This window comes from Lissotriton helveticus, chromosome 5_1, assembly GCF_964261635.1.
Source record: "Lissotriton helveticus chromosome 5_1, aLisHel1.1, whole genome shotgun sequence".
Classification (NCBI taxonomy): Eukaryota; Metazoa; Chordata; class Amphibia; order Caudata; family Salamandridae; genus Lissotriton; species Lissotriton helveticus.
The window spans coordinates 1,306,612,265-1,306,639,687 of NC_136065.1; positions in this window are offsets into that span (position 1 = coordinate 1,306,612,265).

A 27,423-nucleotide genomic window follows, 5' to 3' on the forward strand; every position below is an offset into this window, starting at 1 on the left:
TCAGTATACCTGCATTACCCTCAGACCGGACCCCGAAGATTAGGAGCGGGGCCCGGTGAACAGGTTATGAGTGTTTGGCAGCGAGGCGTTGGTTGCTTTCCGGGGGCGGGGCCGCCTGAGTGGGGGGCGGCGCCCTGAGTAGGTATCCAATCAGAGACTGCAACGTAGTGTGACGTTGTAAGTCACATGTGCTGGTGTCAGAGGTAGAGGCTTGTCCCGTTACCACGGAGATCGTTGTCAGAGCTTTTTTTGGGGATGATAACTTTATTGCTAAGTTCGACTATATCAGACGGACACTGAATCATAGAGTGTAGTGATTTGTTCCAGCCACGGAGAATCGGGTGATCAGAGGTGAACAGTTCCCAGCATTAAGCCAAGGAGAGAAACGACCACACGAGATAGATGATCGTGACTGTCAAGGAGTTTGCGTGTGAGCAAATGCAGAAACAGATAGTGATCTGTTATAAATTGTGGGCAATAATGGTTATTGATGGCTAGAGTTTGCAAGAAAGGGGGGAACCTGCCATGAAAGTTAGGTGGTCGGAATATCAAGTATCAGCAGCATGATTGAGTACTCTATGGAATCATGGAAGAATAAGGTAGGGCAGTGATCACGGGGTACCGTTTCGAGGCGAGACTCTGGTGACTACCAAAAGTGTCTACTTGATCACAGAATTCCATGGAATGTCATCATTTAGTCCAATGAGGTGGATAACCAGTCTATAGACCCACCTCTGCTCTTTCTCAAAAAGACGGTTGCTGATATTATTGCCGGTATTCAACTGTCCAATCACAGTCCACTGCATGTCATTGGTGGTATGATTTTGTTCGAGAAAATGTCTGCTCATTTTTGTTGTAGTTTTCTTGCATCTGATGTTAGACCGGTGTTCACAGATCCTCTGCTTTACTTTCCTACTCGTCATTCCCACATAGCGTAAACCACATGGGCAGGTAATCAGGTATACGACATTCGGAGAGTTACAATTGGTATGGTCTCTCTGTGTCCACATTTTCCCTTGTTCAAGTGATAGGGTTTTGGTATGTGTTGTGAGGTGACAGACGCTGCAGTTTGAGCAGGGAAAGTGGCCAGTCACCCTTGGCATACCCCACGTGTCTGTCACAGATCTTGCTATTACTGGGGCAGCTACTTTTGGTCGTGTGTGGACCAAAGCGTCTTTAAGACTGCGTCCCTTCCTGAAAGAAAAAAGAGGTTTTTCCCAGTTTTTTTTATACTGGTTAGAATTTTCCAGTTTTTGTTGATGGACTTTTTTTCTCTGTAAGATCGCCCGTCTGTGACTTGACAGTCGGGCGACCTTACAGAGAAATTGAAGTCAAGAGGCTACCCCGTAGCAACATTGAATAAGGGCTTCAAAAGAGCCTGTAACCAACCATGGGAAGTGCTCCTTGAGGACAAGGCTGACCACCCAAAAGAGATTCCACTTACTTGTGTAACAACATACAGTACCCTCTCTAATACTATAAAAAAGTCCATCAACAAAAACTGGAAAATTCTAACCAGTATAAAAAAAACCTGGGAAAAACCTCTTTTTTCACTTTTCCTTTTTCACTCGCACGTCCCTAGGTAAGGGTGGGCCTTAGTGTGCCCATACCGCCAGAGTTTAGTACACTCATAGAGTCCTGATGAATGCCTGGTAAATTAAAAATAAATATGGACTGCTTTCCTACATACTATTTTATTAAGATGTCCTAAGTGATCACATAATAAATCATTTTGATACACTGAAGACATTTTTAATCTTCTCACTACTAATTGTTATTTTTCACTGCACGCCTTGAACTCACTAATCCTGCTCCGCAGTAAATCTGGCGTTGAAGCACACTAAAGAGGCACTCGGCCTCTTTAGTGGGGCCCGATGATGAAGCATGTCATCACCAGGTGGTGAGTGAGGGCTTTCTTAAACGTCCGAAGTGAGGCCGTTTCTTTACCCCCTTCGTTGCTCCTCCGTGTGGTCTCTCTGATACCAGATGACACTCTTTTCTTGTTGACAGAATATAACCAGGGAATAAGAGTGTTACATACTACTCCCTACCTCTCTTTTTGTTAATAGATAAAATTATCTCCCCATTCACAAGCTGGTGCTAACATTGATATCACCAGTTTACCTGCGTAGCAGCCGCAAAAAACATTGCCACAGATCACACGGGCAATTAGCGCTAATGATATGCAGAGTAGGGGTTCCCGTGCAAAAAGCAGCAAAACAACCGTTCGCAACATTCTCAATGACCAGCCAGATCGACTATAAGATCACAAAACAGGCGATAAGGCACGTTAGCAGCAGTAATTTAACACCTGCTTTTACCTGGTGTAAAGTCGGACGACAACATGCACACGAAAAGGGAGACCAGCCCAGAGCCACACCTGAAGAACAACAGATGCCATGGAGCCACTGATCATGCAGCTCGGACACCCAAGAAGGCCACAACATCCACCGACACCACCCCCAGGACCAACAATCACCCCACCCCCCGGGGCCCTACTCCGAGCACCGCCAACCCCCCGGACAAAGATATGTTACATCAACTCTACAAAATTATGAACAAAACAATTCGCCTGATGTCGCACAATTAGAACACTGAACATACATGTGTGGTCAGAAAAAGGAGAATCATACATTCATTTTAGAATTTCCAAACAATTAGTTTTATTCAGAATAAACACAAAACAACTATTTTGAAGAGTCATAGCGGGTCTTCTCAGGACAATCTGTAAGTCACAGCCTGCAAGACAAAATTCTAGATAAGAAGGTGTGTCATGCCCTCATCAAAGGAGAGAGAGAGAGAGAGAGCGAGCGAAGGAGAGAGAGATATAGAGAGAGAGAGTAAGAGAGGGAGAGAAAGAGAGAGAGAGAATGAGAGAGAGAGAGAGAGAGAGAGAGAGAACGAGAGGGGGAGAGAGAGAGAGAGAGGGCGAGAGAGAAGTAGAGAAAGAGAGGGAGAGAGAGAGAGAAAGAGAGTAAGAGAGGGAGAGAGAGAGAGAGAAAGAGAGAAAGAGAGGGAGACAGAGAGAGACAGAAAGAGAGGGAGAGAGAGAAAGAGAGGGAGAGAGAAAGAGAGGGAGAGAGAGAGAGAAAAAGAGAGGGAGAGAGAGAGAGAGAGAGAGAAAGAGAGGGAGAGAGTGCCGACACTGAGAACCCAGGCCTCACTGCTCGCCTGCTGCCACCGATGTGTCTCCAAAGAGGTGCCCATATACACTGCAGTCAACCAGGTCCCTTATCAGAAACAGAGTCCAGAGTCATGAATGGCAGAGTCCATACAGTTGCACACACCATCATCGCTTGCCCGCCCCTGCTCACATGGGTTGCTGCACCTCAGCCCCTCCCGCCCCCCCAGCGGTGATTGCCTGCCCCTGCGCAACCCGGCCTCATTGCTCACCGTCCGCCAAGGCGTGTCTGCCGGTGCAAGCTTGAAGCCCGGGGCTCGCGACCATGGCAGCCTCCACATCATGCAGCCCCACACCGCAGGCCACCAGGTCGCACACTTGATTCTGGGTCTTAATTTCACAATGGCAGAGATCATATCAGTGCATGCAGCATCATCGCAGACTGCACACCCCCTCAGCTCTTGAGGTGCCACTAACTCTGTGACCCGCAAGGCAATGCCACGTGGCGGTAGGCCCGCACTGCCCGTTGGCTCAGGCCTACACTGCGGTCCAGCAGGGCTCACACAAATCCTTACCAGTCCGGACCTCCAGGATGGCGCATCATTGCAGGCTGCACACCCGCTTAGCTCTCAGTGCACCGAAAGTCACCATCCCGTAGTGGTGTTCCTGTGCCGGCCGCAATGTATCCGGTGCCACCAAGTCTGTGCACCGCAAGTCATGGATCCTTTATGATTGAGTCTCGTAGTGCGGATACCATCATGTCACCTCCAGCACTGGGTAATGTGATGTGGCAGGGCCCTAGGCCCTTATGCATAAATAATAACCACACGGATACACCCAGATAGAGAGTGGAAATGGCGTCCAAAGCATAAGCAGCACGTGATGGAGTGGTAGCAGCAGCATGCATCAATGCTAGGCTTTGTGGCAGCAATGCCATGAGGAGGGTCTTTAGGGCATTGAGGAACCCAGCTACCTCTCACTGGTGTGCAGCTGTGGCAGCCACTCTTTCTGCCTGCGTCCGCTCCATGTTCTCCATGATCCTCTGCATGTGTCCCAACTCCTGGGTGACATCGCTGGAGCCACTCTGACTAGACAGTTGTTCTTGTCTCTGTGTCAGGCCTCCAGCAATGTCAGCTATGGTTCGTTGGAGAGCATGGAGCGGACTGTGGGTGTCTGTTAGGGAAGGTGAGTGGTCCTTGATGGGACTTAGACACCCATGAATGGCATCTAGTTTGGCTGTGATGCGGTCGAACCCCACCCGCACCTGTTCAGCCAGCTTCTCCTGGCACCCCAACACACGGCGTTGGAAGGCCATGTGTTGTTCGAGGGGGTCCTGGGAGGCAGCCGTGGTGGTCCACGATTGACTGCCATATTCCAATTTTTGTTGCCAATGACACAGTGGAGGTGACGAACAGTAGTTGACGGTGTTCTACCACCTCCGTAATCAGGATCCTGTTTTCCTGCAGACTGAACCGCTTCTTCCTACACTTCTTTACCTTGCCCTTCCCTGACCCCGAGGCCCCAGACTGGTCATCCGGGGGACTTGTGGGGTACTGGTTGTCCTCGGTACTTGCTCCGGCTACCTTCATTGTGCTTTGCTGTTGTTTGACTTTTGTTTGTATTTTTTTCCACTTTTATAGTGATTTTTCCCACCTGACGTGTGTGAATTACAGGCCTGGCGAAGATTATCGCAGATTTTTTATCGCGGTTGGGCCCCTCGCAACTATTTGCGCGTTGGGGTTTAAATTTTAATTGCTGGCCCGGTGACTTTATTACGGACATTTGATGCGTTATCAGGAACATATCGCATGTTATCGCCGTGTAGTGAATAGGACGTTAACACTGAGTTATTTTCCCACGATAGACAGGGATGTGAGACATTGCGATAACCGATTTTGGCGATGATTATCACATGTTCTTGAGAATATCACCCAAAATATGCTATTTAATTTACCCCATTGCATTCATGACACTGTATACTCAGATGTAATATTATTCAAAGTTTTGATTGCGAATTCGTGTTTAGACTTTAAAATATGTTACCAGTTGTGATTTTGTTCTTCAGTTTGAGTTTCACCCGTGTCATGTAGTTAACTTCAACTCAACAACTGGGCTATATTTATGCCTTATATGTCGGGTTAACCCCACATTTCTCTTTTTGTCTTGCATGGCAAGTAACAACTGAAGCGATTGGTGGGTGACTGAGTTTCTGTATTATATTTTATCCGAAAGAAAACTACCGTGCGCAAGATTTACTGATACTCATTTCGCAAACCTTGTTTGGAATATTCGGAATTAAGGCTATTACCCATTTTACCGTAGTTTCATTTTCACATCGTAAACTATCTGCATTTTAAGTCAAAACAGGTTCATTTAATTGAGAGAGGTTTGGTAGCCGGTGGATAATAAGAATGAATTATGAACATCTGCAGAGGTCTGGCACTGGCGTATGGGACCGGTTACCTTTTGAATGACATTAAAAGTGCTTTGGGTCCTCAGCTTCATTCCCGAAATGATTATATGAAAAGATTCTTCTGGACTCAGCTGGTTTCAATGTGCGCCTTCTGCCATGGGTGACTGCTATTTCAGCATTATTGACACCGCAGCAGTGTGTCTGTAGGAAGAGCTATGGTGCTTGTAGTTCATGGACACAAGACTCTACTGACAGGAAGATATCGGAGAGTTGACCTGCGTTCTATAAATGCTAAACTACACTGACAAATGTTCACGATGGGCAATTGTGGGGAGTCCAAACCCTGTGACGGCGGGAAAGTCAGCAGAAGTAGAAGAGGGGGAGTGGTCACATGCATCCTGGCATTTGATAAAACACATGCTCAAAAAAGCTGCATTGCAACCTAACAGCCTCTCCATTACAATTACAGTCTCAAGCAGGTCTCAACCATAATTTTGGAACACTTGAAGCTCATAGTGCATTTGAGATGGCAGACAATTTGCCAATATGCTGGGTTTTCCATCTATGTACGTTTATGGTTAGAGGCAGGAACTGGGTCATTTGAGAAGGGGCAAAATGTAGGTAACACACAACATTTTAGGATTGTTGGTATTCTCAAACATTTTCGAGACAGTTTTCCAGTTTAAAAACTGCATACATAACTACTATATTAAAAGTAGTCCTAAGTATATTCATGAGGTGGAGAAGAAAAGTGACAATCTCCATCTTTCTTGGTGGTGCATTGCATGGGATTTTTCTCGAGAAAAAAAATCTTCCACTATGGAAAATTGTCATATGTGTAAAATATTTTTTGTAATGAATTATGTGAGTTTCCTCACCAGGGGATACAGCTCAAGGCCACTCTTAGTATTGCAGCTATTCTGGGCCCTGAATTACAGGGTCTGAAAATACAGGAAGTGGTAATAACGGTGCAGCGAATTCCAGACCTGATAATTACAGTCCTGAAGTCATGAGGCCTCATTTATGAGGCTGTGCGTCACTTTTACGCCGCCGGTGCGTCACTTTTTGTGACGCATCAGTGGCGTAAAAAATGCGCCTTGTTGCGCCATATTTACAAAGTGACACATCCAGGTAGATGCTTCACTTTGTAATGTAATGTAATGTATGTATACTTGTAAAGCGCACTGTTACCTCGTTACGTGGCGTCCTGGCGCTGTATACCGCTGGGGAACCCGTCCTGGCTTTCCCTGTGAGAGGGCACCCCAAGGTGAAGCCAGGCATCCTCAGCGTTGCTGGGGCCGTTGTGGAGATTAAGCAAGCTATTGCCCAGAGTTGCAGAGTGGGACCCATGGTTAGCGTAGGCACCTAAGCGAGAATTATCGAGTCCGTGGACATTGACCCAAGACCCTGCCGCGTTGGGAATTGAACCCTGGTCCCTGGCCGACCTCTGCTTCAGGGTCTGCCGCTTCTAACCAGTGAGCCACACTTCTCCACATTATACCCTTGCGCCACATTATACCTGTGCCAGGTATAATGTATGCAAGGGGGGCGTATTGACGCAAGAAAGGGTCGTGGAAGGGACGTAGTGAAATCTATGAGATTTCACTGCGTCACTTCTAGGATGCAAATGCGTCAATATCTTACGCCTGCCTCACAACAGGCGTAAGACTGATGCAGGCCCTTTCACATGGGGCTTTCCCCATGTGAAAGGACACATTGCTGGAGTTGCGTCACTTTTGTGACACACTCCAGCAATGCGTTGCTTTTGCGCCATACAGATATGTCAGAAATACTGACGTATCTGTAACTCCTTGCAACATGATGCGTCATATTATAAATATGACGCATCAATCATGTCGCAAGGAGGGCGCGCTGAGAAGTGACGCATCGCTGCTTTCACACAGCGATGCGTCACTTCTCATAAATGAGGCCCATAATTCCCAGCGTAACGAACTGCGATCCTCCGATAGTTGCCAGGCAGTGGTTGTGGACTGTACCACAGCCCTGTCTCTACTGGTCCCAAAAGCACCACGAGGGAAGCTGCCTCTGGTCCCCAAGACTCTTCTCCCACAGAAATCCGCTACCCCAAAGCAAACACGATGACATTGTCAGAGCTTAAGACTGACAAGTGACTTTGAAACCAACATGCCTGCCCCTCACCCTGTAAGGAGGAAAATGCCATGCACGGCTACCCTCTCCACAGACCCTGCATCCATGTACCACCCCTATTATGCAAAGAATAATTCATGGTTAGCAAATATAGGTGTGGGATAGCAGCCAGAATGAGATTTTCTGACTCTCTGGTATATCAGCACGTACAGTTAAAAGATTCTGCAAATCTTAAGTAAGTCACACAGAAAAGGATCACGTGCATCAATATTACAAGGTACACACACTCACATGCTTGCATGCATTCAGGAATGCACACATGCTAACACTCAGTACCACAATGCAAGCTTCCCACCCACCCCAAAGACACAACCGATATTGCACAGTTGCATTGTCTCTGAGATGCAAGCTGCACACACGTCCACCCAGTCTACACAGTCCAGCACCCGTTTACACAATGGTGGGTGACATGATTCTAGCCTACCCGATTCCCATTTTAAGCCCTCACTTTATTCATTACTCAGTAGAGAAAAGCCTTCACAGCCCATGCCATTTTTCACCATCCCCTGCCACTCCGATATAACTGCAGGCAGTAAGCAGATCGACGACCTGCTGCATGCAGCTCAACCCCTGTTGATAGCTACTCAGAATAAAACATTCCTTCATCTTATATCTTTATGACTCATCAATGTGAAAGTATTGTAATCTGGCATCTACACTATTGGGCAGATTTAAAAGGCCCTTGCGTCACTTTTGCGTCACTTTTAACATGGGAAAAGTGACGCAAAAGTGGAGCAATGGCCTTGTAAATAAGACCCTATGTATTTCTGTATATGGTATTTCTATGGTACAAACGTAGCCAGAAGGCTTCGGTGCGCTGTACATGACCAAAGCCAAACTTAAATTCAAAGAGTAATAGGAGAGGAAGCTGAGTTGTGGACGGTGTATGCATTCTGAAGTCGTGTTTTTTAACCACATCGATGCTCAGCATATTCCCCTCCTGTGCTGGTATTTGTTGATTCCCATTGTTTCATGACGAGCTGGGCTCGTCATGAGCGTGCGAGGAGGCTACCTCATGACGAGCCCAGCTCGTCATGAGTGTGGAAGGGGTTAAGAGGTGGGTGTTCAACTCCTTCCTAAACTGGAACAGCGTTGGGATGGTCCTGAAGGATACAGGGTTATTGGTCCACATCCTGGCTGCATAGGTGTCCTTCTTTTTTTTTTTTTACAATTTTTAGTCTGTTGTCTGATAGTATCCTAGCTGCAGATGAGCAAAGAACCATCAGAGATGGTGAGCTTGTTTGTAAGATAAGTGGGGGATGCTGGTTGTGGTGGCTTTGAAAATGATGCAGCTGGATTTGAAGATGCTGCATGCTGCTAAGAGATTTACTGGAGTTTCATCAGGATAAGGATGATGTGATCATATTACTAGGGGTAGGTGGTGAATTCTGCTCTCCCGGAGGAGTTCTTGTACTTTTTCCCACTCCCTCTCCACTTGGAGAACAGAGTTCGGCCATAACTCTGCCTTCGCCGCATGTCGGAGTGTAGTCCACCATCATGTTGAGAGACAATACTGTTTGCCATAGACCTGACTGGGGCTGTAAAGGTTTTTGCTTTCTGTGCCTATTCAATTATTTTAATTATCTGGGTTAGTTTTCAGTTCCTTTTCAATAGGAGACAGGACTTCTATTGTTGAATTGTTTGCCCAGGTCACATGATGAGGCCCACTGCAGCCCGCTCATAGATGATGGATGGGCAGCTTTGGTAGCCCATAGGTGTGGTACTGAGCACCAGGCAGCAGAGGTGGCACAGTGGTGCTGCCCTGCCCCCACCCCCTTTGGAGCCTGTGCAGGTGACAGGTTGAGGATCTTAAAAGGTGTGGGTCCATTGGCTCCGTCTGATAGATTCTATGCTGCCACATCCTGCTCCGCAGCAGAACTGCCACCGCCTGCATCTGTAACCCACAGTGCTCGCCGAATCAGCCACTGTCCCATGTCACCTGCAGCCATGCGGGAACAGAGACGGTGACGAGAGTACCGTATCATGTAATTTATTTACTTTTTGCTCACTGGAAGTGGGAAGGATGGAACGGTAGAGTGGACTGCTTCATTGCTTCGAAGTGGACTCATTGCCTCCTCTTGGAGCTGTGCCTCTGTGTGAGGCAAGATGATTGCTCAGTGTAGCAGCATTGTATACGAGGATAGCATCACAGCTGCCCCTCGCCCTTGCCAGACTCCCTAGGGTTCTTATTTCCAAACCTCGGAATGGTGGGTGGAACTCCACCAAATCTCACTGAGTTTTTAAGTTACTCTGAGAATTTACACGGAGTGGACCTCCTTGAGCTCCTCCCACCCCTACAAATTACTACTAGCATGGGATGAGACAAACTGTGGCATGCAATTGCCCCTAAGGGGTGCGGATGTATGATGTTACAAGGCATACTTTTACCACGCATGCTGTTACAACACGGTTTTTACAACGCAAACCTTTACAACGCATAGCGCTTTGGGGTGCTGGATAGTGAATAGTTTAATTTACTATTCCAACTCCAGTCCCTGTGGACACTAGGGAAGGTGTTGGATAGTAAATTAAATCTATTCCCTATCCTAAAGCGCCCCCCAGCGCAATGCGTTGTAATTGTTTTCATTGTAAAACCTGCGTTGTAAAAGCACTGCGTTGTAAAAGTTTCGTTGTAAAGGATGTTTCCCAAGGGGTGCCAGTGTGGAGTCTAGGAGGCCATGGATTAGCTCATTACCACGATATGGATGCGAGAAAGAAGGGCTTAAATGCAGTTATGAAGTTGCTATCTAGAAAAAAACGGTTTGACTTTCTTTAGAAGAAAAAGCTGGTAGCAATTCATCTTATTTTTTTTCCGGCAATGTGTTTCTTGAGTGTGATATTAGTGTCCAGGGGGAATCCAAGTAACTTGTCATTTGGTGAAAGTTGGGGTTCAAAGACATCAAGGTTCATATGATTGAGCCAGGTTTGTAATTTATATTGTTTGTTGTTCTTGGTAAGCAACAGGAATTCTGTCTTGGCTCAACATCCGGCAGGCACTGGACTTCCAGGTCTGGGTGATACACTAACATTATTTGAGATGTTGGATGACTGAAGCAAAGGAGACTTTCAAGTAGAGCCATACATTATTGGCATATTGATGAATCTTACTTCTATTATTTGTGAGTAGATCACCAAGCGGCTCCATGAAAAGGTTGAAGATGACAGGTGCCAGTAAGGAACATTGGGGAGCTCCACACGTGATCAGGGTCTTTTGTGAAGTGGAGGTTCCCATGTGAACATGCTGTGTCGGTTGGAAAGGTAGGAGGAGAAACATCATTTCCAATGAATCCCATTCGTAAATCAAGGCTACTTATTAGGGGTGGGTTTTGCAACTCCGCACTCCACTTGGAGGATGGAGTTCTGCAAAAAACTCCGGCTATGGAGAGGGGTTTACTGGTGCACATGCACACTCACCGCCGGGCCCTAACACAACTGTTGGGAGACAGAGCAAGCGTTCTCCTAGAACGCAGTCCATCTGTAGGAAAGCTGAGAAAGAAGAACTCCCCCTCTGATTGGATAGTTAGAAATAAATTCTCCTCTTCCAGTGGGCGGGGTCTAATGGCTCTCGCCATGATTGGCGGCTGTGTGGATGACCTATGAAACCTTGCGGCTCTGTCATAAAGCTTCACGAGCCTAGAGGCTGGGTATGCTAAGGCTTCCGAGTTGTGTCAGTGGAGGGCGAGCTGAGTGTTCTGTGTCTCATGCCATGCTGCAAGCTGCTTCAAGCTCCTTCAGCGCCCACGTTGTCTCACACTGATCTCTGCCTGACCACACCCCGTGCCTTTTGCTGCCATGGCAGAGAGTTCCTGGGGCGGCAGCAGGTGACAGAGGGTGGGCTGGCTGGAGAGCAGGTCGCGCCCCGCTAGCGACGAGGACCTACGGGATGGCAGGGCAGCGGGAGGCCCTGCAGTGGAGGGGTACCATTCCCCCGGGGAGCTGAGGTGAGAGCCTGTCGGGGTTGTGTCAGCTGCCCTCTCAGCTGCTTGCAGATGCCTGGTGTGTCTGTATTTGCATGTGCATGGCTTGATATGCACACGTGGAGCGGTCAGGTTCATGCATGACTAATGCAGACTGGGGCTTTGCATTCTGGGACACGTAGTCCTATTTGTGCAGGACTGCAAGGTCATCAGTGCACAGTGAAAACGTGGACTAGATGAGCTGTCCTGGCATGGACATGGAAAGCTGTAGTGTGATACACCAGGCTTGTGTGACATGGCTGTAAGTAGATGAAGATGAAATGCAGAATTCTATAAACATACCTCTTAGGGTAGGGAGGATGGGGTACCTAGTGCTCTGCTTCTGGACAGCGACAGTGAATAGGGGTGGGTCCGGGGCAGAAGGTTGATGCAATGCTTGATTGCTTTAATTGTGTTATGCTTCTGTTGGTGGCTTTATTGATGGTGATGACATACTACTTTGCTTTGTCTGATGTAATGAGCTGTCTGTGTGAGGCACAGATGGACTTCAGTATCAAGAGGTCCCCAGAAGTACTATTGTAATTTAATGTTATTGCCTGTCTGCAAATGGGTCATGTATTGTCAGCAAGGTCTTTAGAATATCAGGGGGGTGAAGGTTCTGGCTTGCTCTTATGTTTTGTAATTGGGTCATGGATGTTCATGTAGCTTTCCCAAAAGCTGTTGAATTTGATTAGGAGTGTTTTGGCTTCATACATGGAAATGATGGGGTGAGAGATGAGTTCAAGGATTATGTTGGCTATGGAGCAGTGTTTGTAGGATCTGAAGCATTAACATTCTTTGTTGCATTTACCTTGGTTTGTTGGTAGTATGCTGAGCATGGAGATAGGTGTGGCAAAGTGGACTGTCCAATCCAAGGGTATGGGTGGTTCTCTTTGGGTTGTTGGTGATGTTTTGAAAACAAGGATGAGGATGTAGCCTTTAGAGTGTGTTGGATGTGTGACTTGTTGTACCACCTTGACTGCATTGATGAAGTTGAAGAGGGTGTATCGTGTTGCTTTTGAGCTTTTGTTTTCTGGGAGGTTGAAGTCACCCAAAAAAAAGTGTCGGCATGTTGGTTGGACGAGGTGGTGAGGAGATCCGAGAATTAATCAATGAAGCCCTTGTTCTGACCGGGAGGCCTGTAGATGAGATGGAAGGTGGTGTTCTGATTTGCAGAGAGAGGCATCTGGCATGTCAGCAGTTCCATTGAGTTGTGTGTTGGTTGCCTAGGGCACAGGACTAGAAGGACTTCTCCCTACTTATGTGCGTGTTACACACATTAGATGTTGTAGACTGTGGGAAGGAGGATGTCTTTGATGTATATAGGGATGAACATCTTTCTGTGATGGAGAGGGCTTCACGTTTGTGATAGGTGATGAGGCCTTCAGCATTTGGTACATGGAGTACTAATGAGTATGAGTTGGAATGTGTGTTGTGTGATTGTGTGTGATAGTTAGAGGGATGTGTCCAACCTTGGGTCCATGTGTTGTGCGAATGCAATATGAGTGAGTTGTCTACATCTGGGTGTAATCATGGGATTGGCAGTATGAGGTGCTAGGTTAGGTACGTGATTGCATCTTACCATTGAGGTTTCAGTGGAACAGCGGTTCTAGTTCAAAACTTTCCAAGGCCTTAACAGGTCAATGAAAAGTCCATGCCGTGCAGAAACTGATGTGCATGCACAGAGGGTGGCATATATTGTATCCCCTGTGTGGATCCACATGCGGCAGAGGCACAAGGGGGCCCTGTAGGGCCACCTTTGATTCCTCTCCACCAGGGTTTTGATGAAGGAGCGACCACCATGAAAACCCTGGCGGAGAGGAAACTCTGAATATGCCTGGCGGGACTGCGGCAGTCCCACCAAGCATATTGATGCCTCTACACTGCCGCAACACTGCTAGTGGATGGCAGTTTCCTGGCACCTACGCCAGGGCTATGGTGGTCCCACCGCCCATCTCGTAATAGGGCGGTGGGGAGACTGCCACCACCGTGCCCCCCCTCGTATTTGGGGCCTCAGTGTTTACTGTTACTTGTTGTGTTTGGCTGGAAATGGCACTAACACAGTTCTTCCTCAGATGAGTTGTGATTTTTGTGGCTCTATTTCTGCTCACTCATCTGAGCACTCATGCATTAAAGATGCGCATAGAGCTTTGATTCTCTATGCCCTGCTTGTCTGATTCTTACTTGAACCTTTCTGTATGCTGAGTCTGCTTAAAAAAGACATGCATGTTTACATTAGGAATTACGTGGTGCGTGCTTCCAGATTTGCCTTTTCAGGATGCTATCGTCAAGTTTGTGATCATGTGCGTTATGTATCGAGACAGCTGCCTTAATCAGGGTAAAGCTTGGTGGTTGCTTTAAAGAAATTTTGCATTTAGTGTATCAAGATTTGTCCAGCTGACAGTGTACTTTGCTGCTAGTTGTAGCCCCCAGAAGAGCAGGCTTGGAACAACACCACTATTTTTGAAGACTCAGCGGTCATTTCAACCCTGGCAATAAATCCTCTGATCTGCCAGCGTGGTTAAGACCTGTTCATTATTGGATGACTTTCCTGTCTGTTTCATTTCCGTGCTCCTTATTCAATAGCTTTTCCCCTATTGTTGTGTTTGTCCAGTCCCTGCATCCTAGTTACTATACAATGATTTTGATTGTCTGTCTTTTATTCTTCCACTGATGATGTGAGGGGACAATTCATTCATTTATCATTTGCACAGTGTAAAAGCACAAGGCTTTCCTTCCTGTCTTCACTGTTCTGTTCTTTATTTTTCCATTATTAACTTATTATTTTTGTCCACTGGCCCAGCAGCTGTACAACACTAGCATGCCTTATTCATCAGCATTTGCTTTACACTGTCTATCATATTTATCCTACCAGCCTCCCCTCAAACTGTTAACTTGCGTGCACATGCAACACTCATCAAGACAAAAAATGTGCTCTCAAAACCAATAGGGTTCACCGGCAAGACCTATTAGCATTGCCATTCTTCATTTATTCAAGAAGGGATGGAGCAAAACAACTATTAAATGTTGATTGCATTTTGATACGTCTCACACAAGTAGAAGCAGCAAAATAAAGATTTTTTTTGCAGCGCTTTGTAGCATCTCAGGATGTGGATTATAGTCGATCTGACCCTCCAACACTTCACCCTCACGATTTATATATAGCTTCATCCAGTACTACAACCACCACCCACAGGTTGATCAAGGAACCCCACACAAAACCATAACACTCAATCATCAGCATGTGCATGCGACTTCTTTTGAGACAATGGTATTTAAATCTCAGGAAATTCTTAACAATGTTTCTTAATGCGTCTCTATCTGAGTCTTTAACAACAAAATATCACAATGTATGCAAAACTCCATTTAAAGTAAAAGCACCCAAATCATCATGATATGATTAATGCACGTTAATAATGAATGTAAACAAGCTTTCCTAAAACAGAAGGGTCTTACTTGTTTAACGTGTATGGGATCTTTGCTCTAATGTTACACAATAACATTAAAAAACTAGTTATACAAAGCTGAAAGGCCTGTCATTATTCTAAATGCATTTCGCTTCTTTCATCACTTAGGGGGTCATTACGATGGCGGGCGGACTTGAGTCCGCCTGCCATCGATGCGGAGACTGGGACCGCCCGCCTGCAAAGAGGCAGTCCTGCAACCCTGATTACGATGCGACCGCCACCTTGGCGGTCGCATCCTACAACATTAATTTTGCTGTGGGTGCTGCTGGCTGCATCACCCGCCTCAATGTCAAAAACCCATGTTGTGTGTTTCCCTGCACTACGAGGCAGGCACCATGCGGTGCCTGCCACCTGGTGCAGGGAAATGTATCCCCCAGTGCACAACCACCTTCCCCCAACACAAGGGGGGCCCTCAACAGGCCCCGAATCCAATCCCCACCAGCATTTCCATGGCAGATTCACCGTCATGGAAAGGCTGGTTTTCAGCAGCATCGTAATTTGGAGGACAGTGCCTGCCAGCCACCGCCACCATTCTACGCATGCTGACCGCTCTGCCAGGCAATCAGTACAATTGCCTGTGGCGGAACTGTGGCAGGCGGTCTTCGCAACTGCCACGGTACTAGGACGATCCCCCCCCGCCATCGTAATTTGCGGGGAGGATTGCTGTCAGATGGTGGAGGGCCCGCCACCGCACGGCTGGCGGTGTCAGGCCTTCCACTATCGTAATGACTCCCTTAATGTTTTCCAGCCTGCTGCCTTGAATATTCTGAGTCACATATGTCTGAGTTTTTAAAGAGAAAATGTCAGTGTGGAAAAATATAACCCAATAAAAAACCCACAAATCATAAAAGCTCAAACACCAGTGCCACTGCCAACTACATAAAGCTTACAGAATTAGACAGGTTACCCACTTTACTAATAAATCAATATCCACTAAATAGTGCACTAGTCAACAGCGAAAATAATGCTAACACGGAAGGAGACTAAAAGCTGGCAAACAAAGACATAGCACACAGTCCTCATATATCAGGAAAATAAGAGTACAGCACTGCAGCTGCACTGAAAACATCAAGCACACCTTGCCCAGGAATGGCAACCATTGTTAAGATACTTTCATCATAAAGAAACAGAAAAAGGTGAGTGTAATTAATAGGAAACCAATCAAAGTAATATTGTAACTGGTATGTTCAGAGAAGATAATACAACATCGAGAAGTCTAGGGCTTTCCTTATTTTTCACAAATTGTTTATCTCATTTGCTCAAAATTAAGTCAGCAAACAAAAAAAGTTAAAAACTAAAAGGAGTCAAGAGGATGCATGAACACATGTACATGTTGAAAACATCTGCGTAATGTCTGTGCTGGTCTGGACAGCATAGCAGAATCGTGTTGCTGCTTATTCTCAGAGCATCTGGAATACCAGCTTTGGCAACTCAGGATGATTGTAACACACTATATCAAGTAAAACAATATCACATACACAGATATTGCCAAACAAATCTTGAAAACATTAATATTGTGGCCCTATACTTAAATAATAAATGAACAAATATTGATAAAAAAATATTGCAGAAAAAACATCTAAAATATAATAATATTAAAAAAAACAAAGAAAAAGCATATATCACCTACATATTAAAACTAAGGAAACAACAATTGAAAAAAACAAAATATCAAACACCAGAAAATTGACATAACTCTAAATAAAACAAACAGTATTACATTACATTTATCTACACAGATAAAAATAAGGCAAAATACAATTAATTATCATTAAATAAATAACAAAAACACTCATTAGCATTTAGCATAAATGGTGCAAAAGAAAATCAAACTAGTATCCAGCCTACCAAATTAAACATAAAAAGAGTTAACAAATAGAAACGCTTTTACAAATCCCAAAGGTCACAAAAATGCACAACAAAATGCACCGTCACTCTGCCGGATTGCAAAGCTACAGAAGAAGGCTGCATCACTTTAACAAAGCTCTATATAATATAAGCAAAGTACATCTGACAATCAATAAAAGGTAAAAAGAAATAATAAACAAAGAAAAGTATTTTTAAATAACAATTAATTAAAACTGTTCCACAAGATTATTTTTTAAATTACAGGCACATCCTCTACTAGAAGGAAAAACCCTAAAAAGAAAAGAAAATAAAAGCATTGAATTATTCGACATTAAAAAAAACACATCAAGACTAAGCACAGTAACCAAAGCACAGAACTAACTTTAAAGTAAAAATAATACTTTAACAGATTAAAAAGTAAAATAAAGCATACAAACTCCCAACTAAATTTGTGATTAAATAAGTAAGCCGACACAACTAACAAAATGTTCCTCTCAATAGACTGCAAGAAAATAAAACGGTGCCAAACCAAACAGACCAGCAAAGCAATACTTCTAGTAAACTAATGTAAATACAGCATCCAAAAAATAAGTACAAATCTGAATGTGCAATGCAAAAATGCCCAAATAAAATATATATATATTTTTTTTAAATCTTTTTATTCACAGAATTTTTTAAATTTTTCCCACCCTCTGGAGCACAGAGGGGACATGGAGCAAATAAAGAAAAAACAGTTTTTCCTACACATGTCGATTTTTACACCATACATTTCGTTTAAGATAAGCCAAAACAAAGAAAAGAAAAAAAGAAAAAAAAAATAGGAAAGAACCATCATCTTAATACCAAAATGATACATTACCCCTTATTTGGGTGAGATCACTCTCCTTGTACATACATATTGACATATTGACATCGATTATACTTTCTATATGTGTTCTATGGAGTTATACCTTGTTATACCTCATTTACGATTTACATACACATTTATACAACTTAGATACAAAATTATGTACATATATATTTCCTGTACAAATCAACCTTCTTCCTTCCATTTCGTTATTGTTTCCCATATTTCCAGACCTAATTTCCTCAATCTTTTCCCACTTCTGGAGTAGATCGCTTTTTCTAAGTTGTATATGCTCAGCAACCTGGCTAACCATAGTTGAAATGATGGCGCCGCTTGATCTAACCATGCGGTGGTAACACACAGTCTGTACACTGCCATGGCCACGAATATAAAATAGTTCCCTGTCTCAACATCATTGTTTCCATCTACCCCTAGCAAAATAATCGCAGGTGATAGATTAACAGGTAGTTTTAGTGCCCTTTGTAGAAACGTTTCTATTTCTTTAAGTACTGTGACTAAACTGGGACATATTGCAAACATGTGAATGGCATCTGCATCTGCACTCGTACACCTAGGGCAGTTTATACCAGTTGTCGCTCCCCATTGTGCCAGTTTAGCCGGGGTATAATAAAGCCAGTACATAGTCTTGTAATGCTGTGCTTGTAATGACGCAGAGCATAGAATGTTCGTCCCTAGTTCTAATGATATTTTAAAACATTCTTGTTCTATGCCCAGCTTCGTTGACCAGATTTCCCCCCATTTAGCCATGTCATCCGGTCTTTGTTCATTTAGTTCAAGATAAAATCTTTTAATTGTGCAATCTACTCCAGTTTCTATTATCTCTAATATGTTATTTTTTTCAAATCCTCTTATTCCCCCTCTTTTGCTTTGTAGGAAACTTCTAACTTGTAGATATTTGAAGAAGTGATTTGTCGACAGATTGAATTTTCTCTGTATTGTTACAAATTGTTCCACCCCTTGTGTCCCCATTACATCCCCTAATTTTATTATCCCTTTCCGATACCATTCCGTAAAAACCGAGTCAGAGAATATATCCCCCGGAAGTAACACATTCTCATATAACCTCATATACCTATTAAATTTCCCCAGGCCAAACTTTTTCATAAAAGCCTTCCATATATTATATGCGCCCAGTATAGTCTTAAAGCGTGTTCTTTTGAAATATGCCGTGTCAAAATTTCTCCCAAAAAAATTTTTTGTTTCTTCGCCCAGCAAGATGCCATAAATCGCTAATGACCCTAAGTGATCTTCTTCTTCTGCTTCAGCTCCACCTATTAATCCTACCATATACTGCAGGGCAGCGGCCCAATAATACATCTTCAAGTCTGGTAACGCCCACCCCCCTCTATCCCGTGGGAGTGCCAAGAATCTCGCCGCTCTCCTAGTTTTACCTTTGGACCAGATAAATTTGTTAATCATATTTTCAATCCTTTTAAACCACACGTTATCAAACCATAAGGGAATTGTTCGGAAAAGATACAAAAATTTCGGCATAATTAACATTTTTATAATATTCACTCTTCCAACCAAGGTAAAATGGAGATTATTCAGTCTGTCTAATTCACCCCCAACTTTCCGTATAATAGGATCGATATTTAGATCCACTAGCTTGTCTAATTCTGAAGTTATAGTTATTCCCAAATAGGTTCCCGTCCGCGCTACCCGCGGATCCTGGCATAGGGCCTTACTATTTTTTATGATTTGTGTTTTCCCGGTATTCAAAGAATACCCGGAGACCTTCCCAAATTCCTTTGCCTCCTGTTCCACGTGTCTTATAGCCTCTGTGGGGGATGATGTTATAACCGCCACGTCATCGGCATAGGCCAGAATCTTGCATTCCCCCCTGAGTGTAACGATTGGGGAGATGTTCCTATTTGACTCCAGTCTCCTGATTAGTGGGTCCAGATATACCGCAAACAGTAACGGGGAGCATGGGCAGCCCTGCCTTGTGCCCCTATTAATTTTTACTTTCTCCGTTAACCCCCCATTAATTCTGATTGCCGCAACAGGGTCTCTATACAATGTCTTTAACGCTGTTAGAAAGCCACTACCAAATCCCAATTTTCCCAAGACACTCCACATATACACCCACGACACACGGTCAAAAGCCTTTTCGGCATCTAGTAATAATACTGCGAACGGGTCCCCATCAGCTTCTGTTTTATCTATAAGGGTGATTAACTTTCTAACATGGTGTGTAGTCCCCCGTCCCGGTATAAAACCGTGTTGGGTATTGGTAACTAGAGGTGTTATTACACTGGCAAATCTAGTTGCCAGTGCCTTTGAATAAATCTTTGTGTCCGTGTTCATAAGAGTGATTGGTCTGTATGACCCCGGATTAGTTGGCATTTTCCCTTTCTTAAGAATAACCACAATCTCGGCCTCAGACCAAGTGCTTGGTATTGAGCTTCCCTTCTGTGCCTGTTTCATAGTGTAAAGCATATCTCCACCTAGCTCCTCCCAGAACACTTTATAAAACTCTAGCGGGATTTTGTCTGGACCTGCCGCCTTGCCTGATGGTAAACTCTTCATAGCTGTTTTTACCTCCTCTAAGTCTAACATGTTGTCTATCCTCTTCTTCTCTATTTCCTCCAGCTGCCTCCCCTCATAATAGTTCAAATACTCCACTATGTCTTCAGGGTCCTTTATATCGCTCTCAGAATATAAGGTCGTATAAAAGTCCCTGAAAACTTCTCTTATTTGTTGTACATTGGTTAAGATCGCCCCTGTACTGTCTTTGATTGCTTTTATCTCCCCAAATGATACCTTCTGTCTAGTTCTAGCTGCTAACAATTTGCCCACCCTTTCATTCATCTCATAACAGTTCTCTCTGTTCACTGTATATTGTTTGGCTGCCCTTTCTGCTATCTGTTCTTCCTCCTCCATTCGCAGTTTAACAAGTTTAAGATATACAGAATCCGTTGGAGCTGCACCGCCAGCTTGATCTGTCCTGCTATTCAATTCGTCCTCTGCCCGCAACAATTCCCTCCTTACCCCCTCACTTCTTTCTTTCTCCTGTTTTCTTTTCCTAACCCCATAGCTGATGGTCTCACCCCTCACTCCAGCCTTGAAACAATCCCACACTATCCCTACGGGTGCTGTATACCTATTTATATTCAAAAATTCAGATATCCATCCCCTCATATGTTGGATATATTCGTCCTCCACTAGAAAAGCCTTTTCAAAAGACCACTCCGAGGTCTTCCTCACCGCTGTCAAACCTTTTAAAGTGGCTATAAGAGGTTTGGTGGCGCGCACATTTGGTGGCGCGCACATTTGGTGGCGCGCAGGCCGCACTTGGCAAGATGGCCGCTGACAGTCTGTAGGGGCAGGACGCGCTTTACCCTGCTCCCCCGCTCGAGCTTCCATGCGAGGATTAAGGTTAAGGTGTAAGGAGAGGAGCGGAAATAAATACGGCGGTGCTCTGTTCTGAGCTGTGGCTTCGATTTTGAGAAGCATAACATAAGAAGAAGGTGACCTATGCTACTAACCCCGAAGGTAATAGCGGAGGCAGCACTCCCAACGCTGGAAGCGGTGCTGACTCGAGCATTGGTCAGTGCTCGTCAGCTGATGGGGAAGGCGAGCGGCTGGAGGAAACAGTATCGGCAGCGGCAGCAGCTGAAGCGTGATTGGCAGCTCAGCTCAGCGGGCGCTCTGTCCACAAGTTGGCGTTCAATGGCGCCGAAGATCTCGAGAGCGCTGAGAGAAGAGAAAGCTGCTTGGAGCGAGTTTGATGCTCCGGCGGCTAACCTCCGCACAAAGAAACAGACGCGGGTGCAGGAGATGAGTGAAGACCCTCGCGCTGCTGAGCAAGTAAGGAGTGCAACACGGAGTAAGGAGGCTGGAAGCAGCGTGGGGGAGAGGCTGAAAAAAAAAGACAAAAAAGATAAAAAAGATAAAATTAAGCCAGCACCGACAGATAAAGGAAACAAGGGAAAAGTAATAGAGCAGGGGACTTTGAGACAGCCACTAGTTTTAGAGGCTTTTTTCCCTCTAATTACAAATAACTCTCAAGTAATGTCTGGCTCATCCATACCTCAAATAGATTCTTGCGAAGGTGTGAGCGGAGATCTCGAACCTGCCCATGCACCCCTTGCAAGGGAGATAGACAGTAACTTGCGGGCAACTAGCTACTCAGTACAGACCGACAATTTGGAAGCTCTAAGTGAGAAGGTGTACAGAGTCAATGACTCACTACAAGGGGCTCTGGTGCAGGAGAATGTGGAGACCTCCTCTGGACAGGTCAAACAGAGTAAAGTGAGAGAGGGCAAAACTGTGCCCGATACTGGGAATCTCAGAGATGATAATAATGTACTAAATAATTTAAGTGTTTATCACGGCACTATAGAAAATGATAGTATGTTGCATCATGTCGAACTAAGCAATCCGCCTCTAAATTTGGGGTCAGACAATAAGTTTACGGAGGCGACGATTGAGGCATTAAGGGAGGAGCAGAGTAACGTTAATGCTTTTGGTCTTGTTGCCACTTCAGAGGGGGGCAGCAATGATATTAATGTACCTAAACAGCCTGAGAGGGGGGGAGCTGGTGAGGGAAATGGCGACGGCAGCAGAAGTGATAATGCGAACAAAGTGATTAATAATGACTCTAAGGCCATGGTATACCTAACAGGTTCCCCTTCTGACGAATGTTTTTTCTCTGTCAATGAGGGTGAGGATGAAGGAGAGGAGGTGGGGGCAGCTGGGGGGGGCGAGTCAGAGGACTCGTCTGTCGTCGGCTTGGGAAGTGACCGGACATTATCAGGACTTGTAACAGAGACTACATCCACATCCGGTTCTGGCTCTGGAGACCTCTCTGATAAGGACTTAGCTGCAAAACGTAAATCTAAAGTTTTGACCAAAAAAAGGAGAAGAGTAAAAGGATCTATAAGCCCAGCAGCTATTAATGTGGCAAAGAGACTTGATTGGGACAACACTGCTACATCTCAGATGTATAAAGAGGGTGTTGGGAGTCCAGATGAGAGTATGGGGTCTTTGCGGCTGAATGAAGAGAGAGCCAGGCAAGGTCTACCCGAAACTCAGATTCAGAGTCAGGAGCAGCCCCAACGTCAAAATACACCTTTGGGGTTTGAAGCAATGTTCTCAATGCTTAAACAAATTCAGACCGAGGCAAGGGTAGAGAGTCGGAGAGCCAGGCAGGAAAGTAAGAAAATACAAAATGCACTTCGAAAAGTAAATAAAGCATGTACAGAGCTGGCAGGGAGAGTTACAGAGGTGGAAGAAAGAACGGGAGCCTTGGAAGATGAAATAAATGGATGGAAGGAATTTAGACAAGACCAAGAGAAAATTAACAGTGATGTATTATGGAAACTCGAAGATTTCGAGAATAGGCAGCGGAGAAATAATGTTAGACTCTTAGGTATTCCGGAAGGAAGGGAGGGACAGGATGCTAGAGCTTACATAATCGAATTTCTCAAGGGTGCATTTCCAGACATAAAGGGATGGGACTGGGAATCAGAGATTCAGCGTGCACATAGATTTCCTTTTATACAGAAGAAGGGGGGATGGGTCAAAAAAGCCTAGAGCATTCTTAATCTATTCTTAATCTATGTGGGCAACTTCCTATTGAGAGAAGAGATACTGGCCAAAGCAAGACCACAGGCAAAATGTAGATTTCAGGAGGTGGAGTTCTTTGCTAGACCAGACTTCTGCCATATAATGGTAGAGCGTAGGTGGAGACTTCGGGAGCTGATAGCTCCATTTCAGAGAATTGGGTGCGAGGCATACCTAATGTTCCCTAGCAGACTGAAGGTGGTTAAAGATGGCCAGTTCAAAATCTTTTATTCTGAGATTAGAGCGGCTGAATTTTTGGCATGGCTCAAGGAGAGGACCCCGCAGAATAGTACACAATCTCAAGATCTAGCAGTAGATCTACCATCTAAAGGCAGCAAGATATAAAGTGAAAATTTTTATAGAAGCACAAGAACAGAGAACTGTAGTGTATTGCTACGTAATTGTGCGAATTGGTAATAGTAAGAGAGCACCACCTATGTAAAGGGTTAGGAACACAATAGGAGCGGGGGGGGGGGCGTGGGACCCAAGCAGACACAGCTGTCACACAGAGGTCCGTTGGACCTTTTTGCCTGTAGGGGGGGTGGGATAGTCGGGGTGGGGGGGAAGGGTGGAGTTCACGGGGGGGGCAAGGAACGCAAAGCAAATAGGAAATATATAACACAGGAAACATTATGGAATAAGAGGAATAATGAAACAGAAGGAAGGCTTGTGTCGGTTGAGTCATATAAAGCCGTGGTCATAATGTGTAATTTGTTTTTTTTAAGAGCCAAAATTGTGATGGTATTTGTTAAAAATCCAGGATGAGTACACGTATAATGACATGGAATGTGTGTGGTCTTAACGATAAGACAAAAAGGCAAAAGGTAGCTGTTTTGATTAAAAGTTTAAGAATAGATTTTCTAATACTCCAAGAGACCCATATACAACTGTCAGAAATTAGGCTGTTAGACCAGCTAGGTCTTACTGTTCTAGCGCACTCTAGGCAGGGAAGTAGGAATAGGGGGGTTGCGGTTATGGCAAGGCAAAGAGATGTAACCACCAGGAAAAAATGCGAGGATGTATGGGGTAGATGGGCCCTGATAGAATGTCTGGTTGGAGAAACATGGGTCACTCTTGGGTCTATTTATGGGTCTACAGGTGATGATCCGGAGATTTTTGAAGCAATCGACATTGAGTTGGCAACCTGGGCTCCATTTATTTTGATAGGAGGAGATTTTAATATTAATGGAGCAGGGGGATTGGGGTTGGGGCTGGGGCCTCCAGTTAAATATAAGGGGAGGAAGAAAAGAGTCTTTAAGGCAATTGTTAATTTAGCCAGAAACAATGGCTTGCTGGATGTTTGGGATACCCTTAATCCTAGTCAAGATGGTTTTACATACTACTCAGCACCCCATAGGATAAGTGTCAGATTAGACTATTTTTTAGTCAGTAGCCAAGGTATTGATGGGATAGATATCGAAAGAACACCAAGATTATTATCGGACCATAACCCTCTTATAGCCACTTTAAAAGGCCCAAATAAAATATAAATGAAAATAGCATCACATATTTTTTAAATACAATTAATGCATGTTTTCTGTACTCTAAAAACCACAGATAGAATAACAAAAACCACAAAATACATCAAGTCCCCAAACAACGAAGCTGTTATTCAACAATAGATATACATTTAGGGGCACATTATGATGGAGGATTTTCCGCATCCTCCGGGCCGGCGGAAGCCACCGCCGGCCCGGCGGATGCGGAAAATCCTCTGCGGACACACCAAAGACCCACCGCCACATTAGGATGGCTGGTGGGTCCTGGTTTCAGTCCGCTGCTTTTCTGCCGCGGTTGGCTTACAACCGAGGCGGAAAAGCTCTAATATGGTGGCGGTGTCTCTCAGACACCGCCAGACATATTAGGATGGCGTAGAAGAGATGCTTTTCCGCGGCGGGTTCTCCGCCGTGGAAAAGCATACGGATCTTCACTCTGGGGGCCCGTTGCGGGCCCCCTGGGTGAAGGGAGGTGGGGGGTGCACATGGGGGGTACCTATGGTACCCCCCTGCATTTCCTTGCAGAAAGCGGCAGGCACCGCGCGGTGCCTGCCGCTTTGTGCATGTAAATGCACTGCATGTGTTTTTAACATTGCGGCGGGTGCAGCTTGAAGCCGCACTCGCCACAATGTTAAATATAGAGGATGTGACCACTAGGGTGGCGGTCACATCCTAATTGCACAGGAGGGATCGCCGCAGCACATGCGGACGTTCCCGCCTACATAGGGATCGCGGACGGACTTGCGTCCGTCCGCGATCGTAATGGGCCCCATAGTATGGAGAGAACCACCATGGAGAAAACACACTGGCAATGCACCAAAAATTATTCAAAGACGTTATGGCTGGCCATCTACTAAATATTAAGGGGCAGATTTACAAGCCCCTTGCGCTACTTTTGCGTAATTTTTAACATGGGAAAAATGATGCAAAAGTGGCACAAGGGGCTTGTAAATCTGCCCCTAAATAGTTAAAAGCATCAGGGAACATTATGTCACTGAAATAGAAGTCAGAAATATTTCACAGGACCTAAAAGAGGCACGTATATGCTCATAAGACCCAACAGGAACGATATGTAAAATATTATCCCAAACAGCCAACTCTCTGATGTACGAACCATAAAATTAATGATTGGCATGTAGAACACCCAGAGAAACACCACTAGGATCTAACAAGTATTAAGCTATAAACATACCCTAACACTTACTAATCACATTTAAAAAAGACACCTTTTTACTATATACACCCAAAATAACAATAAAAAACATAATCATTTATGCTACCAAAAATTATTTTCTAACTTTAACTCAATGTAACACATAGATAATAGATGGCATTTTTAAGTTGTTCCCTCCACCATTCAATCAAATGGTGTATACAATGCATGGTCAATATCAAAACACAATATCAAAACACAAACATTCCATTAGTGTATTCACTTATACCTAACAAGCAAAGTTTGACTTACAATGACATGTTAACACATATAAGACAACAACTTAATAAATGTAACGCACAAAAAAAGCATCATAGATTTTGAACAGGCAATGATTTCAACCAAACTCTAAATCTACCAATACACTGAAATTGAGGGGTGCTACTTTCACTCTAACCAAGCATACTGAGCTCAAAATAAGAAAATAACTTAAAATGTGTACACAAAATAAAAAACAATATATTTAGAGGCCCTATTATGAGCCTACTTGTCCACAAATCTATGTTAAACACCTAGAACACACATATAAAATTCATTAAAACATTACATTTCCCTATAATGACTTCTGTACTAAACTAGGTAAAAACATACAGTAAAACAACATCCAATTACATACACTGCTCTAATTACGTCTTAACACCTCCCCCACCTCTAAACCATTATAAACTAGGGGGCATATTACCAACGATGAGCGATATTTATCGCTAACGATGCTTAGCAACAAATTTTTTAACGCTAAGCATCGTCAGAAATTATCGCAGAGATAACTTGCTATTAGCAAGGTTTATCTCAGAAGTGATACAAATCCTTGCGCTAACTGCCAAATGAGAGATTATTGCTGGAAAACCAACGATAATCTCTCGAAGTTTGGCGTTAGCTTGATGAAAGGGGCTCACAACCTTAGCCATGATATCCACCTTCCTAGGATATCATGGCTAAGTCAGGAAAATAGCAGGTGTAGAAAAAGCAGTGCTAACCGCGGTTAGCGCTGCTTTTTTTTATCACTAACAGGGTTAGCAAAATCCTTGATAATAGGAGAAATGTCGCTTAACAACATTTCTCCTATTAATTTTCTCTGGAACGCCCCCTTTGCATCTCATTAGAGATGCAAGGGGAAGCGTAGAGAAAAAGGGTGCCAACATGCGAATTTGCGTGTTAGCACCCTGTTGCTGATAGGGAGATCATTTTATCTCTGCTTTCTTGGCTTTTAAAGCCAAAAAAGCGGAGATAAATCCCTTGATAATATGCCCCTAAGTTCAAAATAGCCTTAGCTAGACCGGAGACAGCAATAGGAAACCACA